Source organism: Struthio camelus, chromosome 4 (assembly GCF_040807025.1).
Source record: "Struthio camelus isolate bStrCam1 chromosome 4, bStrCam1.hap1, whole genome shotgun sequence".
In the NCBI taxonomy this organism is placed as follows: Eukaryota; Metazoa; Chordata; class Aves; order Struthioniformes; family Struthionidae; genus Struthio; species Struthio camelus.
In genome coordinates, this window is record NC_090945.1 from 75,362,520 (window position 1) to 75,378,750 (window position 16,231).

General features: G+C 39.9%; 1 long non-coding RNA gene across 2 annotated transcripts; it reads right to left on the reverse strand.

Moving 5' to 3' along the window:
- Nucleotides 1-6,058: 6,058 nt before the first annotated feature.
- LOC138067244 (uncharacterized) lies at nucleotides 6,059-15,599 on the reverse strand. 2 transcript variants are annotated; one of them, XR_011141114.1, is made up of 3 exons: nucleotides 15,468-15,599; nucleotides 8,996-9,058; nucleotides 6,059-6,190 (listed from the first exon to the last, which is right to left on the reverse strand). It is a non-coding gene; the product is annotated as an uncharacterized lncRNA (long non-coding RNA). The 2 variants fall into 2 exon arrangements; XR_011141113.1 differs by having other exon boundaries at nucleotides 6,097-6,193.
- Nucleotides 15,600-16,231: the final 632 nt, after the last annotated feature.

Consider the following 16,231-nt stretch of genomic DNA (forward strand, 5'->3'; position numbering starts at 1 on the left):
TGACAGCGGTTTTTCTGGGCCAGCTGGCATGAGCGCCTGACAGGGTTTCCGAGCTTGTTTAACTTACTAATGGAGGTGTAACTTCTGAGGCTACAGGGGTACCGTTCAGTGGCAGGTACAGGTTGGATTCTGGGGCTTATTCCTTTTGTTTATAGCACAACACTTAAAGAGGGCCAGAACTGATTAGTGCCTCTTGGTTTAGACTCTGGATAAATAGACCGTGTCTTACAGAACTTGCAGTTTAACTGATGCATCCAATATAGGACATGGGCAAATAAATAATCCCCACCTCCCCGCCTCAGACAATCCCTGTTTTGTTATCAGCTAAAGTTTTATCTCCTCATACACAATAAAAATGAGCTAGTCTGGGATGTTGTTACTGCTCTCATCGTTCTGGCTCATGTTCATATTCTTGCTCAGTAAAAGAACTAGAAGAATCTCACTCCATCGATTCGATACTCTCCTCCCAGCTTCTCCCCTGTTGAGGCTGTGGAGGACACAGGCCATAGGTAGGTATTTACCAGGCAATTGTCTCAGGTTCTTCACAATCTTCCTTCCGGAGCTCACTGGAGCTGTTTGGGAGCTACCTGCTGAGTCATTCCTAGGGTGGCAGATGTGGGGACACACACAGGTAGACTTTCAGGTATCTCACCCAGTAGATACTACAGTGTGGCAATCAATACCTTTGCTAATGTCTTTACACACAGGGAGAGATGCTGTTCATCTCATCCTGGCACAGACATCTAAACTAGGTGATATGAACCCTTTGAGTGCCTGTTTCTCTTCGGTGGCCTAGATGACCATCTCCACTGCACTATTCTGTGGAGAATGTCTAAGGCCAGGAGAGGTTGTTTCAGATGTCACCTCCCTGTAATGAGTGTAGGTCTAGATGGGAGGTTGTTCAGTTGGTAGCTTGCTGAAGTATCACAGATCGTAAGTGATTTCCTTACTCAAACACTATCCACCGAGTAAAAATCTGGAGTTAAATATTCCGCATCTCCTACACATCCCTCTGTGCCCCAGCGTATTCAGTGTATAGCTTGTTGACTTAGCCCAAGTTTCCCAACAATCCTGAGTTATCTTTCAGGAAAACCTAGCTGGATTCTTTTTCTTTCATGACAGTTCCACAGAATTGGCAGTTTTGGCAACTTCTGGGGAAAAGGAGCTGTGCTGAGTGCAGTGCATTAATTTTGGAGGTGCCTGGACTCACATTTGTGAGAACTGCTAATAGATGCTGACTAACGTGCACCTGCTGCTCAAACAGGTCCCAAGTACTTTTCTGGCCGTGATCTTGGATTGCAGTTCTCTCTGATGTGCTGATTCATCAGAGCCTCTCCCTTCATGCGCTGGCGCTGCCTTTCCCTTTCTCCTATAACTGATTGATTCCAGACCTTATCGTTTCTAATAGCGCACTAGTCCCAAGAAAACAAATCACTCTTCATGGATCAGCTCATCAGGCAGACATTTAATAATCCTCCACCTCTGGAGATCAGCAGAGATTCTACGTAAATAAGGGAGCTGATTAATCATTTTCACAAATGTTTAACTCTCCCTAGTCTGTAAAAAAGAACAAGAGTATAAAAAGATTTTTATAAACATACTCTACATGGCCAGTTTGTCCTGCTCTAGCCAAAGACTACAGAGATGCTGATCTGGAGGTAGAAGAAAGAAAAGCTTGTTTCTTACATGTTCATGCATACTATATATCGACCGTGCTGGTCAATAAATTAAATTCAAGGCCAAAGAAAAATTTCACTAATGGTTTGGTTAAGGAGAAAGCGTCCTAAAATTTAGTGGCAGTCATGAGGAAGTAAGTGTGCAGGCAACTATTGCACAGGGATATGCTGTAAATCTCTAGCAAACTCACCGTGCTGTAGCTTTTTCACCACATATTGTCTCTTCTTTTAACTAGTGAGATAAATTACAAGTCAATATTACTTTGACTGCTCTTTTCTCTTCTGCTTTGAACCTCTTCCCTCCCTTTACTTTTCCAAGGACATAAAACTGTTAGTGACAGAAGAAGCAACTGCAATGACAGTTTCTCAGTTGCTCTAATTCTAGTAATAAAGACAAAGCAATAATGTGTCTAATGCTTTCCTTCTCCTCCTACCCACCCTTTCAAACTAGTGGACTGCAAGTCTGTCCACTTTATTGCTTCCTGGCTTTCAAAATACGCTTATATTCCTTTGCTAGTTTTTACATGCTCAAGCAATGCATTACTTTACAGGTGATTGATGAGACACATGAAACAATATCAGATTGAAACTGTTCCAAATTTTCTTTTAAATACAAAAACATCCAGTCTAGTGAAGAGAAACTGATAGTACTTAGAACTGCAGAAGCTCCTGGAGACTCCGGTCAGAACCACAGCTTCACTGAGGAGGTGATGCAATTATACGATTGAAGACAATCCTCCTTCTAGACTTCAACCGAGCAAATCAAGGAAGTTTATATGCTTGGGGCTTTGCTGGTTCAGATGGAGCTAGGGCCTGAGACCTAAGTTGAGCTCGTTACTGGTGAGCTGCCTAAGCAGTGGGCTGCAGAGCTGTACTCTGCTGACATCTCTGGCTCCACAGTGGCCTAGTTTCAAGAGTAGGGACTCCAAAACTGTTCAAAAACAAGTCATAAAAACAGTTCCCTGGGAAGTGCATTCTCTTATTCACCATCTGCTCAGATGTGAAATTCTGCTTTGAAAAAGGTTTTTCCTCTAAGACAGCACCCTTTTGTTCCAGTTTATAAAATATGTATATATCTAAACTAAATATAAAACCACACATACCTGTTTATAATACATACAATTTCTTACGTCTGTGTTGTAGCATGTGATACGTTTTCCCCCATGGATGTGCTATGCAGTTTTGAGTAATGGCATTACAGTGAGTTGAATTAGCACTTCAAAAATAAAGTCAAAATGAATACGGACACGTTTAAAAGGGGAATTGAATAGTTTAGATTGAGATAGCAAACAGTTGTCCTCTTTAAATCAGATTCCTTGCTACGACTATTTCAAGGAAATACATCCATCTCCTCCTACGAAGTGGCTAGAAGATTTTAGGGACTATTAAAAATATATACAGTTCATGGAAATAAATAGTACAACAGAAAATGGGCTTTTCAAAATTCAAGTAAATGTAGAGTGCAGCAATGGTAATTTGGCAGAGAGCTTGCACAATAGAGTTCGGGAGAATGATAATTGAAAACTGACTTAGCCTCTTAAATAAACCAGTGACAGCTGGGAAAATCAGCAGATTGGCCCTTTGTGCCTGTTTATAGTAGATTTTGGCAGCAAGATAGTTGATGTAGTCTGTATAGGACACAGCTATTATGTCTTCCAGATGTGCTTGACCTTTATCTTGGATAAAAAAACTTCTTGCCATAGAAACTATCAATTTATATACTCTTAGTCCAAGTCAGCAGCTACTTTGAGATGTTGACAAAACCCTCTTGTGATGGTTATGCTTCCATCGCCACTCAGTATGGATATCTAAGTTGCATGTGGGTGCTCAGGTTTTTAAATATCAGACTACAATTTCAGCCCAAGGTGCCTGTAAAGCTCCTGATAAGGAGGAAGGTTTGTAATATGCTAAGGGTTGCTCAGTACTTGCCGAGAGACACTTAGCAGCCTCTTCCACGGTTAACTACTCACACTTAGTGGAAGGAGAAAGAAAACTGGCCATAGCTTCTTCATAGGTTGCCTTTTATTACTTACTTATGTGTACATAAGTACACTTATGTGTAGGATGGTGCTACGGTTAGCTCTGCCTCTTTGTGGACACAAAATCAAATACAGTCCCTGGCAAAGACTTAAGCTACAGACAGCTTAACGCTGATGTGCCAGGGAAATTACAGAGGCGTGAGCAGTGCAGCTGGGAAGGGTTTGGGTCACCAGTACTATTCACCAATTCAAGGGGACATTAGTGGGCCTGAACTCCTACCAATGCCAAGCCTGCGTCAATGTGAATTGTACCACTGGCAAAACCCCAAAGTCAGGAAACAAAGAAAAGTAGTCTGGGGCTATAAAGTAGAATCAGGCAGAGGAGGATTTTGAGTATAGGAATTTGACTGCATCAAAAATGCAATGCCACTCAGATAATCTCTGCAAGATTAGAGTAAACTTTATACATGAATGTTTGTGGGGAGGAGAATTAGGATGCACTGGGGTAGAAAAGAATGGGGAAGATGGGCAGAACACTATGGGAAGAGAAGGGAGCTGTGGGCATATAGCAGTGGGCTTGCTGGCAGAGAGGGAGAAGTTGAGAGGCTCACGTCAGGTTGAAGAGCGAACCTGTTTTGCTGGGAAATAAAGTGTGGCAAGACTTTGAGTGGTTTATATTCACTGTCACATCTGGACTGGGGTCTAGGGGGCTACAGGATCCCTGCTCTGTGCAGGTGTTTGGACATCGGAAGAGCTCTGTTACTCTGATGGTGACTGAAACTTTGCTCATGCATCACACGTAGGCCAGATGTGAGGACTCCCTAGAGAGAATGCTAATTCTGGTAGGGGAAACCAGGACAACATACTACGGACAGACACGCATAGCAGTGAGTCTATCTCAGACATCCTCAGTGCAGCACCACAGACTTTCTACCACTGTAGGACTCCCACGTTCACAATGTGCCAGATCATAAATCTGCAGACTAACTGTATCTGGTTTTGTGTCCTAAAGCAGGACCTGAGTGTGTGTTACAAGCTTGGTGTGCTCTCAGAGAAGCCCATTGACAGCACCTATAGCCCAGTACTGCACTCCTTCCACCATCACATGAGCCAGAATGTGTTGACCTCGTATGACCAGACGGGCACACAGATGTGTATCTGTCACCTGATCTGAGGCATAAGATTCTCACAGGACCACCTCATTACAGGACTTGTTATCTAGGTGCCTCGTGTTGGGAATTTAGAGAGTTGGAGGGAATGGCAGGATGGACTAAGGTTATGGCAGAAGAAAACTGATGGAGAGAAGGAATAGAGCATGAGCAGGTGGCCCTCCAGGGTGCTCCACCACCAACAACAAAGTGTGTGACTCTATCATCTACACTGCTTTGGGTCAAAAAGATAAGCTCATGGAAAGATGGAAGTATGAAGACGATGACAGGAAGAAACAGAGAGGGGCTGAACAATTTTCTCTCATGCCTGCATTTTATCAAGAGCTAAAGCTTTTGAGATCTTGTGACAACAGAAGGCCAATTTCAAAGGAGTAGGAGGATTTTGGAACATTGCTGCCAGCAGACCATCTAACAGTCTTTCTGAAACTGAATTTCTCAGAAATTGTGGTTTGTGAGAAATTTTAAAAAACATGGTAATAGTCCAAACTGGACCACAGTTGCACACAAATCAGAAATCCTGCTTTTCAACCTCAGTGGTTGTCTTCTGGCATCTCTACTGGGACTAAGATGCCAGCTGGCAGCAGATGGAGAGTGATTTCTGTGATGTTGTTTTCTGGAGATAGGAACATTTTTAGGAGAGGTGATAGGCAAGGCAGAATTCCACTTCATCATACTAAGCCACTGGTGTAATGTCCTTTGAGGGCATTACTTAGTTTTGCAAAGTAGCAGCTCTAAACAGCACTGGCTAGATTTTGAATGTCCAGAGATTTTCACTTGTGCTTAGCAGAGCCCCCCCCAACAGGGATGAATTTCGCCTATAAATCCTTATTTCTTTCACAATTGAGGAGGATGTTTTAATAGTGATACACACTCCAATTTATCCATATTTGAGACATTAATCATTTTGTAATATCTTTGTATCATAATGCAAATCAGGGAAGCCCGTAAAGAAATACGGTATAATTTATTTCATCTGAATAGCAAAAATATGAAAGTAGACAAAAGTAAAATAAAATCTGACAATGTAGGAGGATAAAACAGCTGTGTCAGCTATTACACTGCTATGTAAACAATTTAATGTGATTATAAATCTGCTTCCAGTTACATCGTTACACATATTAAAAAGTTAGGCAAATTTTTAGCAAACCCTCTTCCTCCCCTTTCATCAGAAGTCTTTCTCTTGAATCGCAGGCTGCTTCGGTAATTTGGTAACATTTGGTAAACTGCTTATAGGGTTACGTACAGATGTTTCGGTCTGTGCCTCCACAGATGCTGTTATCGGCTGGACCGCTGGGGATGAGCAGGTGCAGTCAAACCACATCGCAAGAGAATCTGGTTTCAGGCTGTGCCTTACGCTTTGAAGTTGCTGCTAGGAGGAAAACCACAGAATGTATTCTTAGTACCCCAGTTCTGACTCTTCCAAAATCTGTGCTCAGTTTTCACATGTACAAGTGATTTTAGCCAGATTTAACCGGTGTTACTCCCTAATGCTCACCTGTTTTTGTAAAGTTTGAGGACAAAGAAACAAGACCTTTCCAAAACTGTTAGACCAGCCTTATTAGAAAGGAGATGAAGCATGAATGTGAGCTGTCAATATGTTATGGCTCAGCTGGAGGATGACAAAGTAATGCTCTGGTGGAGCAATTGTTCTGGGTCTTGTCTCCTTCTCCCAGGTGGGATACCATTGCAACTGACTGACTGCCATCCATGGCTCTACTCCCTGCTACACCTAGCGCTTATGAGCTAGGCCTGGGTGCACCTGCGGTGCAGTGGAGAAAGCTTTCTGCAATGCCAGGTGGCTGCTCGTTTCATATCAGAGTCCCTGCACCCTTCCCAAGGTGAAAATCGTTGGCTCAGAGGCCTGACTATGGAGTGTTTTTTTTTTTTTTTTGTGGTAGAAATGCTGCCTTGCTTGTTTTGCCACACACAATCACTGCAACCTACATGAGACATGGCAGAGTTTGAGTAAGTGTGGTGTGCAGTGAAATTCCCATACCGCGTAGTAAGGAAGGGCTGGAGACAGAATTCACTGCTGAAGTGTGCAAATAGTGCAATGCAATCATTTAAAACACATTGAGATGTGCTTAAGCAATTAGAGAGGGCATATGCATTGAAATGCAGTTTGCATGAAACCAAGCTTTTAAAAGTATTCAGAATTTACATAGCTATATGTTAATCTACCGACACGATATAGTTCTGAATATTCTCATAGCAACAGGAGAACAACAAATGATCTCCCTGAGCTATTCAGGCATAACACTGCTATTAGATTAGCTCTGATTTTTAATTAAAATAAAACAGCTTGTTTCTAAGCTCTAAACATTTTGAGGTAATTAAAACTACAATATCTTTTGTAGGATGTATTTGTTAAAGTAACAGTAATTCCTCTGTCCGACTTTATTACTGAAAAGTATACTGCAACTTCATTAGACAAATCAGATTATTCACAATTTTCTCACAAACTTAAAATATAAAATATGCTTGCAGTTCTGCTGCTATTTTTGAATGGTAGCGATATGCTTCAGTAAACAATGTAATAGAAAATTCCCTCTCCTAGTTTTTACAAAGTAACTCTTGAGATAACAATCTTATCTAACACCATTATAGTCCTAAGCAATATATCATGTCATAAATAGTGTCTAATTATCACTTTGCCTTTCACAATGTTTTAATAAAGAGCTGATTACTGTGATAACGTTTTAACGTCTTGTTAAAAAATATCTGATTCAAAAGTCTTAACTTTAAACATTTATTTCTGGCTGAATTTTGACAAAAAAGAAATAGCAGCCAAATGGAAAACTAATCAACTAAGCCATTTTATATTATAGGACAAGTACATCAAAACTGTTTACTTTTGCATCTGGATACATATACAAGGATTGAGTTTTGTAAATAATTGTGTGCGCGTACGTGTGCGAGTGTGTGTGAAATCTGTATCCTTTAACTGAAAGTGTTGCAACATGTTGAAATGAAACACTGAATTTTTAGATGCTTTTAGAGAATAATATGATTCCAGGTGTTGCCTAGATACATATGGAAGCAAAAAATACTGAAAAAATGCCACAGGAATTACTGAAAGGAGTGTTTTAAAGTGAGACCTTCATTATGGAGGCAAACTTACCTATTATTCCTCAGTCTATGATTTAGTTCCTATGTCCAAGCTATCACTAAATTTTGACACAGTTTTCTGCAAAGTGTTGACTTTCCTCTTTCTCATACAGTGAAACTCACTCAGTCTTCTATGTATCCGTTATCTCCATTTCTCTGGCCTCGACAAATGCAGCTCTGTTTCCATGCAGAATACAAAAGACTATTTGCACATTTTCTTACTGCAGGGCCTTGGCATTGTCCCTGGCTCTCTGTGTCTTCTATATGTCATTCTAAGTGTAAGCTCTTGACTTTCACTCTCAAGGCCCATCATAACCTAAACGAGTTCTGAAATCTCTTATTCACCGACAAGATGCTTACTCCAACTTCTGCTTATTCCATGATGCCAAGCTCTGGCAACCTATTTTCTCCTAAGTTTCCTTCCCAAACTAGGAGGCTCCCAGAAAATTTCCAGAGAACTGTCCCATTATTTTCTTCCACTGTTCCATTATCTTCTTGCACATCTCTCTTTTAAACTCCACTGATTCTAGTTTTATAAAAAATTTGACCAAAATAGGTCGTTGGAACATTGCAATTGCTGCAAATAGTGCTGTCCAGTACTGACCCCATCCATGTATTAATTCCTTCATAATGCATTATCTCTTTTCTTCTATTTAAATTGCAAGGTTTTGGAGAGAAAGGACTATACACTTGTGAAGACCTACAAATGTATACACTTAGGACAGTGGGATCCTGGTCCATGATTTTCACTCCTAAGCATTATAGTAATCCTGCTTCCTCTTCACCAAGAATTCTATAAAAACACAAGATGAAAACACGCTAGATGTCTAGAATAACAGCCATGTTTGCCTTTTCTGCTATGTTAATTATAATTTAATGCTGAGTCTGAGATTCAAAAAAATGTCTGATTTAAGGACTAATACACGTATAATTGATCTTTTATTGAAGAATAAGATTTGACCAGATGACATCTTGAGTCATCTCAAGTCTTAGGACATTTGAACATCTACAAATGAGTCTCTATAGGACATTTAAATAATTTTCTTGAGCTACTATTGCATACCTGACTGGGAATTTGAATACTTCTGAGGAAACATTTTGGTCATTCAGAGGTGACACGGTGGTTCTGAGAAGTGAAAAGACACACCTTATTAGTAACGATGATGCTACTGCAGTGTACAAAGAAAAACAACAAATAAAGCTCCCTCCCCAACTAAAAAAAACCCACCATAATTGATAATATAAATCAAATATCTAAGGAAGGTACCTTTCTGTATAAGTTTTTGGTGTCTAACCTCAACTGAAGCAAAATACAGCATGACCCTTATTCAGCTCTGAGCTTTCCCAGGTTAAAACGAAAAAGCACAGAAAAGAAGATTTTTTTTCTGTAATTGTTTAAAATTTTGTCTTGGGAGATTAGCTGGTGAATCAAGTTTTGGATAAGATCATTATGGGAGAAGTCAAGCAAACAGAAAGATGACTCAAACAGTTTAGTGCCAAGACTATTTCTTAACACATAGGAAAATCATCCTCTGGTTTCATATGGAATTCTCCCACAATGAACAGTGAGCCTGGCAACAGACACAAAACTGCAAACTGGCCAACTTTTGCTGCAGAAATGGCCTAACAGTTGAAGCATAATGACAAGAAACCAGAAAAATGGACATAGTCTGAGGAGGAGGAACCATGGCATGGTTAAATAATGCTGTACCTATCTTTGTGCTTGTTAATACAGACAGCCTGGTAGAGAGACAGCTAACATTTTCTATGTTAAAAGATAAACAAGCAAAAAAACAAATAAAATAAACAGGAAGCCAAAAACATACAGGAAAATTCCCTGAATACATACTCACGTGGTAACTATGATGGTCTAAGGCTAAGAGTGGATTTCTCCTGCTTGGGTAGAGCACAGAAAGAGGGCACTGCACCAACTCCAAAATATCATATAGGGGGCTATCTCTGGGACACCCTGGAACAGAGCCCACGGGTGACGCTGAGGAGTGGCTCTGCCTGGGTCTGTGCCAATGGGTTATACCTTGGACCAACAGTGCTCAGTGCAATTTACTGCTCTGAAAAAGTACATGGTTTTCATCTGTCATACTGTGTAGCTCAACTGCGCTAATGCTTTGTGTTGAATGAAGAGCTGGGCTCAGTCTGTCTTGCGCACTTGCGTGTTTCCTTCCTTTTATGACCTTATGGAAAATCAGATGGCGGTACCCTTACTCAGGTGGGGAAGCTAGTTTTTCTACAGAATTACTTTGTGAAAATTGTGCTCTCCCTGCCTAGTGCTTCTGGCTGTGAGATTTATCCACGGCTTTGGACTGGAATAGAATGCAATTTCTGTGAAGCTGGAAGACATCCTTTTAATAAGAATTTGTAAAGAGATCAAAACAAGCACGAGAACCCAAATTCTACCCTATATGTGTTAAAAATAAGTTTACAACTGGGAATACTCCCCAGGAGAAATGTTTTTCCTGGCTCCTCCATCACACAAGTGAAATACAGCCAGTGCTCAATTCCGAACTCTTAAAACTCTCACCATTGATAAAATAGATTGAAAAAGCCAAGTGTTTGTGTGGGCTTACAAAAATCATTATTTAAAGACACTCAGAGAAGTACATTTTGGGAGGACAGGTCAAATGGCACCAGCTGTTCTGAAAAGGAGATTTAAAAAAAAAATCTTGGTACAGGATGTAACAAAACCATAGACCATTGTTTGGCTATCCCAAATAATGTGTGCATACGCACACACTTTCCTTCAAAGTAAACCATTTTCTTAAATCTCTCCCTAGTGACTGGACACAAATTAGATTTGTTTTGACATTCAGCATTTTGCTCCACTTTTGGAGAAGCGGATAATATAATCACATCGCCTTTTAATCTTCTCTTTGACATGCGAAACAGATTGAATTCTTCCAGTTTCTTGTCCCACACCTTTCTCTTGCTTTGAAGTCAATATTGTTGCTCTTTTTTGCACCCTTTCCTGATCTTTGCACTAAGGAAAGAGTAGTCTGGAATCTAGTATCTGCCAGCACGAGCAGAGATAAAATTACCTTCTTACACACTACTCCCTTTCCTTAAACATGTTTTACAGGGGTTATGTGAGGCTTTTTTATTACTACACCATACTGAGAACTCACACCAAATTGCCTATCCACCCTGACTGCCTTAGATCTCTTTTAGAAACCTCCATTTTCCATAGCAGCTTCCATTCTGCAGGCAGGCCTGCATTTTTATGGGTCTAACTTTGGATGTGGCTGTTTTAAAACTAGGGCTGGACACAAAATATTTATCTGAGCATGTAAATGTAAGGATCTCACATTTTACTCTTCCTGTGACACTCCTGCAATCTTTAAAAGAATTATAAAACATACTCTCCCCTCTCAAATATGTTGATGTAGATAGGTTGTTGAGAGCAATCACCCAAAGGGGAGAGGAAGGGATTCACCTCTGCTCAGCTCTGTCTGAGCTGGAATGCCAGGTCTTTCAAGCCACAAAATCTCTTTGTCTCTGTATTTTTGGAGGAGCTGTTGCATATTAGGTTTAACAGAAAAGGCTGCTCTAAATTTACTAACCATTTCAGACTATACTGTACGTAAAGCCTGTTTTCACCTTTATTTACTATTCCACTAGTTCTATTACGCCACCTGCACATTTTAGTAAAAGTGACTTTGTAGTTACTTCCAGCTCACTGATGAAAATAATAAGCAGTGGCAGGTCTAGGATTATGCTTAATACCACCATCCATAAAGTACTCTATGATTTCTTCACTGATGACTTTCTGAGATCTTGTCAGTTAGCAAGTTCTTAATTGAATTTATGTGTGTTTTATTGATATATAGAATGTTAATTTTTTAATCATCATGTCACGTGACATTAATTCAAGTGTCTTAGAGGTATATATTCGCTGGATGTCACTTATGTTCAAACATCACAGTTTGAGTATACCTGTAAACTCCTCCAAGAATGAAATTAGGCTTGTCTGATATGCTCTATTTTTACTAAATCTTTTGGTATTAATTATATTGCTATATGCCAATTATTTTATTAGTTCACTCACAGTTCAGCTTTTCCATTGTTTTACTTGCGATTGAATCACGTTCACCACTTCTTTGCCCTTTTGAAATATGGTACAATATTTAGCAAGCCTTAGTCTATCGGAATTTCTTTGACACTCTTAAATGTAACAGAAATGAGCACCAGCAGGCCAAAGATCTCCTCAGTGAACTCCACAGTCGTCTGTTGTAAGTTATATGGGTCTGCTGAATTTATAATGTTTACCATGTTACAATTGCTTAACACCCTCCTTGATTACTAACGGATTGGAAAATTGTTCATCATCTCCGTGTGATGAAAGCCTGTAAATACAGAGCAGAATGACTTATTGAGTACTTTTAGCCTTTTTTGCCTCCGTATTAACAGTTTTGTCATCACAGCTTATATTTTTGTTATAGGGAATGATGTGTGCCTATAGATTTCTGCTTTGATTCTTACATTTTAGAAAAATGATGTATTGCTCTGTAAAAAGAGGTTTCATGCTCAGGCAATTGTTTTCCTTTCTTAAGTGCAACCTATCCCCAAATGTCTCGAGGAGGTGGTAGGCCAAGTGTATGGTATATAAGCATACTGGCAAAAGGCTTGCTTAGAAGTCTCCCTTGCCGAAGGATCAATGGCTGAAAGCACTAGGCATGTCTCTGTAACACTCACAGGTATGACTAAAGTAGATCTGCATGTCCATGATCCTTAAACACACTATTTTAGAACTCCTGGTTACCTCTATGTGGCAAAAATATTGCAAGTCCTTGCCTTCTAAACAAAATTGTCATTACAAACTGAGGTATTTTCTCCATCAAAGAATTTACTGTTTACAGCTGTCCTTCGCATAAAAGGGGAGACAACAATGGATGTTTCATGATTTGGCAGAAATGAGCTTTTAGCAAAGCTATGAATACAGAGAAGTTGACAAGTAGGAGAAATGAGTTGGGGAGGGCACTCTAGAGAAGGATAGATGAGAGCGGAGACTGTCATCCACTGACACTGGGCCTTTGGAGTCTTCTGCAAATCTCAATAGATGCTTGATACTAAAGTTTACCATAGTTCCCATGCAAAAAAAAAAAATTCTAGACATAAAAAAGAGAGATGTTTTAATCTGAGGACTATTTTTATGGTGATAATTTTGGCAAGAGTGTAAAAACGTGTAACTTTGCTTTTGAAAGTCCACTGGAAATTGTTCTAGTCATGTCCTTGCTGGTCTTTGACAAACGCAGTGAAGCAAATCCGGATGGAAGCTGCACTTTGTTCGAGACGGATTCATGTTCTCAGAAGGCTCAACAAATGCAAACAGAATGTAAAATTTTGGAAAACAAAAAAAGCAAGGTAGCTAGCAGAATTGTCACTCTCAGCAAAAATTATCTTTATCACTCTTTCTGCCTCTGAAAAGAAATGGTGTGAAATGCTCTGTTTGTATTATAATAAATCTGTGCCTTTACTTCTTGAGGAAGAGAGGCGCTTTATGCTTCTGTTCCTGCTAACATTGTTCCGGGCGGCCTGCTGAGATCACAGCTGACCTTGCCTTGACTGGATCTGTCTGTCTCAGATTATACTATCACAGGGATGTCTCATGCAGTGAGCTCCCCTTTGCTTATGGTGCTCCTTAGGCCAGTGAACCAAGCTAAAATGATCTGGAGCTCTATTCTGATCTCAAGCTAATGAGAATTGGAAATAATAGAACATTACGAAGGCTCTTGGAAATATAGCAATGAGAGGAAACATAAGTGTTTGCGATGTAACATACTATATCTGAGAGAGAGGATGATCATGTAGATAAAACAGTATGTACTATTATTAAATCACCATTCAGGTTTGAAAACACTTTTCAGTCAGTAAAGAAAATACATGGATAAGAACAAACAGAAGGGGAATGTACTACCCTGTGGAACTCACGATAAATCACATATTACAGTGGGAAAGAGGCTTAGGGGCAGAGCTGGCAGCATGAGTCTATCTATCTGCAGCAAACCAGCACCTCTGGGAAGCTTATGTCCACAGAAGTGCAGCTGTTGCTAAAGACGGTAGGACCTCCATTTGATTCCCTAATCATTTCTCCTTACACCACAGCTCCTACAAAAGGCCTGCGAATGAATGACTGGTGTATATATCTTCCATATTGCCAAGGGAGCTGTGTGTATTCGGTGTCCAAACACCCAGGAACAATTTGAGTTTTCCCGACATAAAAGTGCTTTGTGGATTTAACTGAGTCACAACAGCAGAAATATCACATCCCAGAGGAAATCAATCTTTACCTTTAACAGGTAGGTAGGTAGCTTGACAAGTCACAAAGAAGAAAAATAGTACTGTCCATGAGTCAAGCCTTTGGGATTACTGGGAAAGCTATGTCAGGGCTTTTTCAGGCCTACATGGATTCAACCTTCTGGTGACAGATTTGGCTTCCTTTGCATGGCAACTGAAAGGATAGGTTCCCAAGGCCAAATCATTTTGGACTGAATCTATTTGACAGCCTTTGACCCAACTCCCCAGCCAAGTTAAAACGACACATTCAATGTTATTTGGCATTTGGGTGGGAAGTGACTTTTCTGTTCTGCCAGAGGTCTCTTCTAAATGTCCTATAAGAGGAACAGACTGCAAACAGTAATGACATCTTGTGGTACTTGCTGAATTATTACCCTCTGATTTAGTAGAGAACTGGATGTCAAAGTTCATTACATCTTGCTCCCTCCATGCTGCCGCTCAACTCTGCAAATTAACACTGAAATTTCAGCTACTCTTAAAAGCTGGATACAGCAACATTACAAAGAGTAACTCCCCATGGCCTTGCTGTGGACCCAGTTCACTTTCACTTATTTCAGCTTTGGCACTATCATCTGGATTGTAATAAAATGCTCAGGAGTCTAATGCTTTTCATTAACTGTGTAGGCATCCAAAGCTCCCATAAAGCTGTGTGCTTAACGTAAGCTGTGTGAAGGATTTGCACAGTTCATATTAGCATCTATTATCATGACATTTTACTGATTATCCCATTCCGCCTCCCCACAACCACGTTCTTGTCAATACACTCTCTCCAATGTTCATTCCAGTCTAAGTTACAAGCTTTTCAGGACAAACACCACAGTTTCCTGTCAGTTTGTACAGTCCTTGTCAGCATGGAGTAGCTCATCTTTTATCAGGGATTTTGGGAGTTGACAAAATAGTAGTAATAAATAAGGCTAGCTGGAACAGTTTAGGCATATATCTCCACAGAAGTGATACAAATCTGTTTTTCCTGTTATGTGTTCAGTGGATATCTTTTGGGGCTTGTTGGCTCTTCGGTTTTGTTCTACTGTGACTTCTCAGTTTCTTTTTGTGGACAAAGGTGGCTAAAGCTACTTGCCAAATACAGCCTTTTTTTCTTCTTTTGGGCTACAGAAGGCCTCATAAGTAGATGACTAGTCTATATGCAAGATTTACATACAGCTTTGCTACTTTATGTTACTTTTTCCCAGTTGTGAGGAAAGAGAGAGTAAAAGACTATCACTTACGAAGAATTCAGAGGTGATAGTGAAATCACAGGCTTGTAAGATACAGTGAAACAATGCTGCTGATAGCTGATGGTATAGAACGTGGAGCAGCTGACCAATGCTACTGGTCTCTGCATTTTGAGTAGTTTTGAGTAGTGGGGCATCGTTTTCCTCATTTGCCCCTTTTACTGACACACAGATCATGGTGTTCACACTGGATATCGGAAATAATGTGCTCTGCCTATTTCCTTCACGTTTGCAAAAATTCAAACTGCAAATACAAATTACAAATCCACACTCGCTGGATTCCCTGTAGATGGAGAAAACAGAAATAGATGAAGATAACTATATGGCTCTATGATTTTACAATATCTAATGATAGCTGTATTGATCTAGGTTTTTCCATGGGATGATGCCACCTATTGGACATTCTTAAAAGAGGCAAAGCAGTTCAAAGAAAATAAATTCTTAGTATATACTAATTTTTTCCAGAAAAGCTGGCTAAACTTTTGACTCTTTCATATAGTTCAATAGCTAGATAAAGGCTTCTACTGGGACATCTTGAACTATGATAACTCATTAGAAAACAAGAAAGGATATAGCTAGAAAAAAACACTGGCAACACTGACAATCTTCTGGAAAAAGACAATGAAGTTTAGAAAAAAAAGTACAGGTAAAGTTTAACAAGACATTTTCATCCATTTTTCCAGGGGAAATGTGAGTAACTTTTACTTATTTATTTAATACTGAAGTGTGCTGAGGGTGATCAACTTTAATTAACCTTG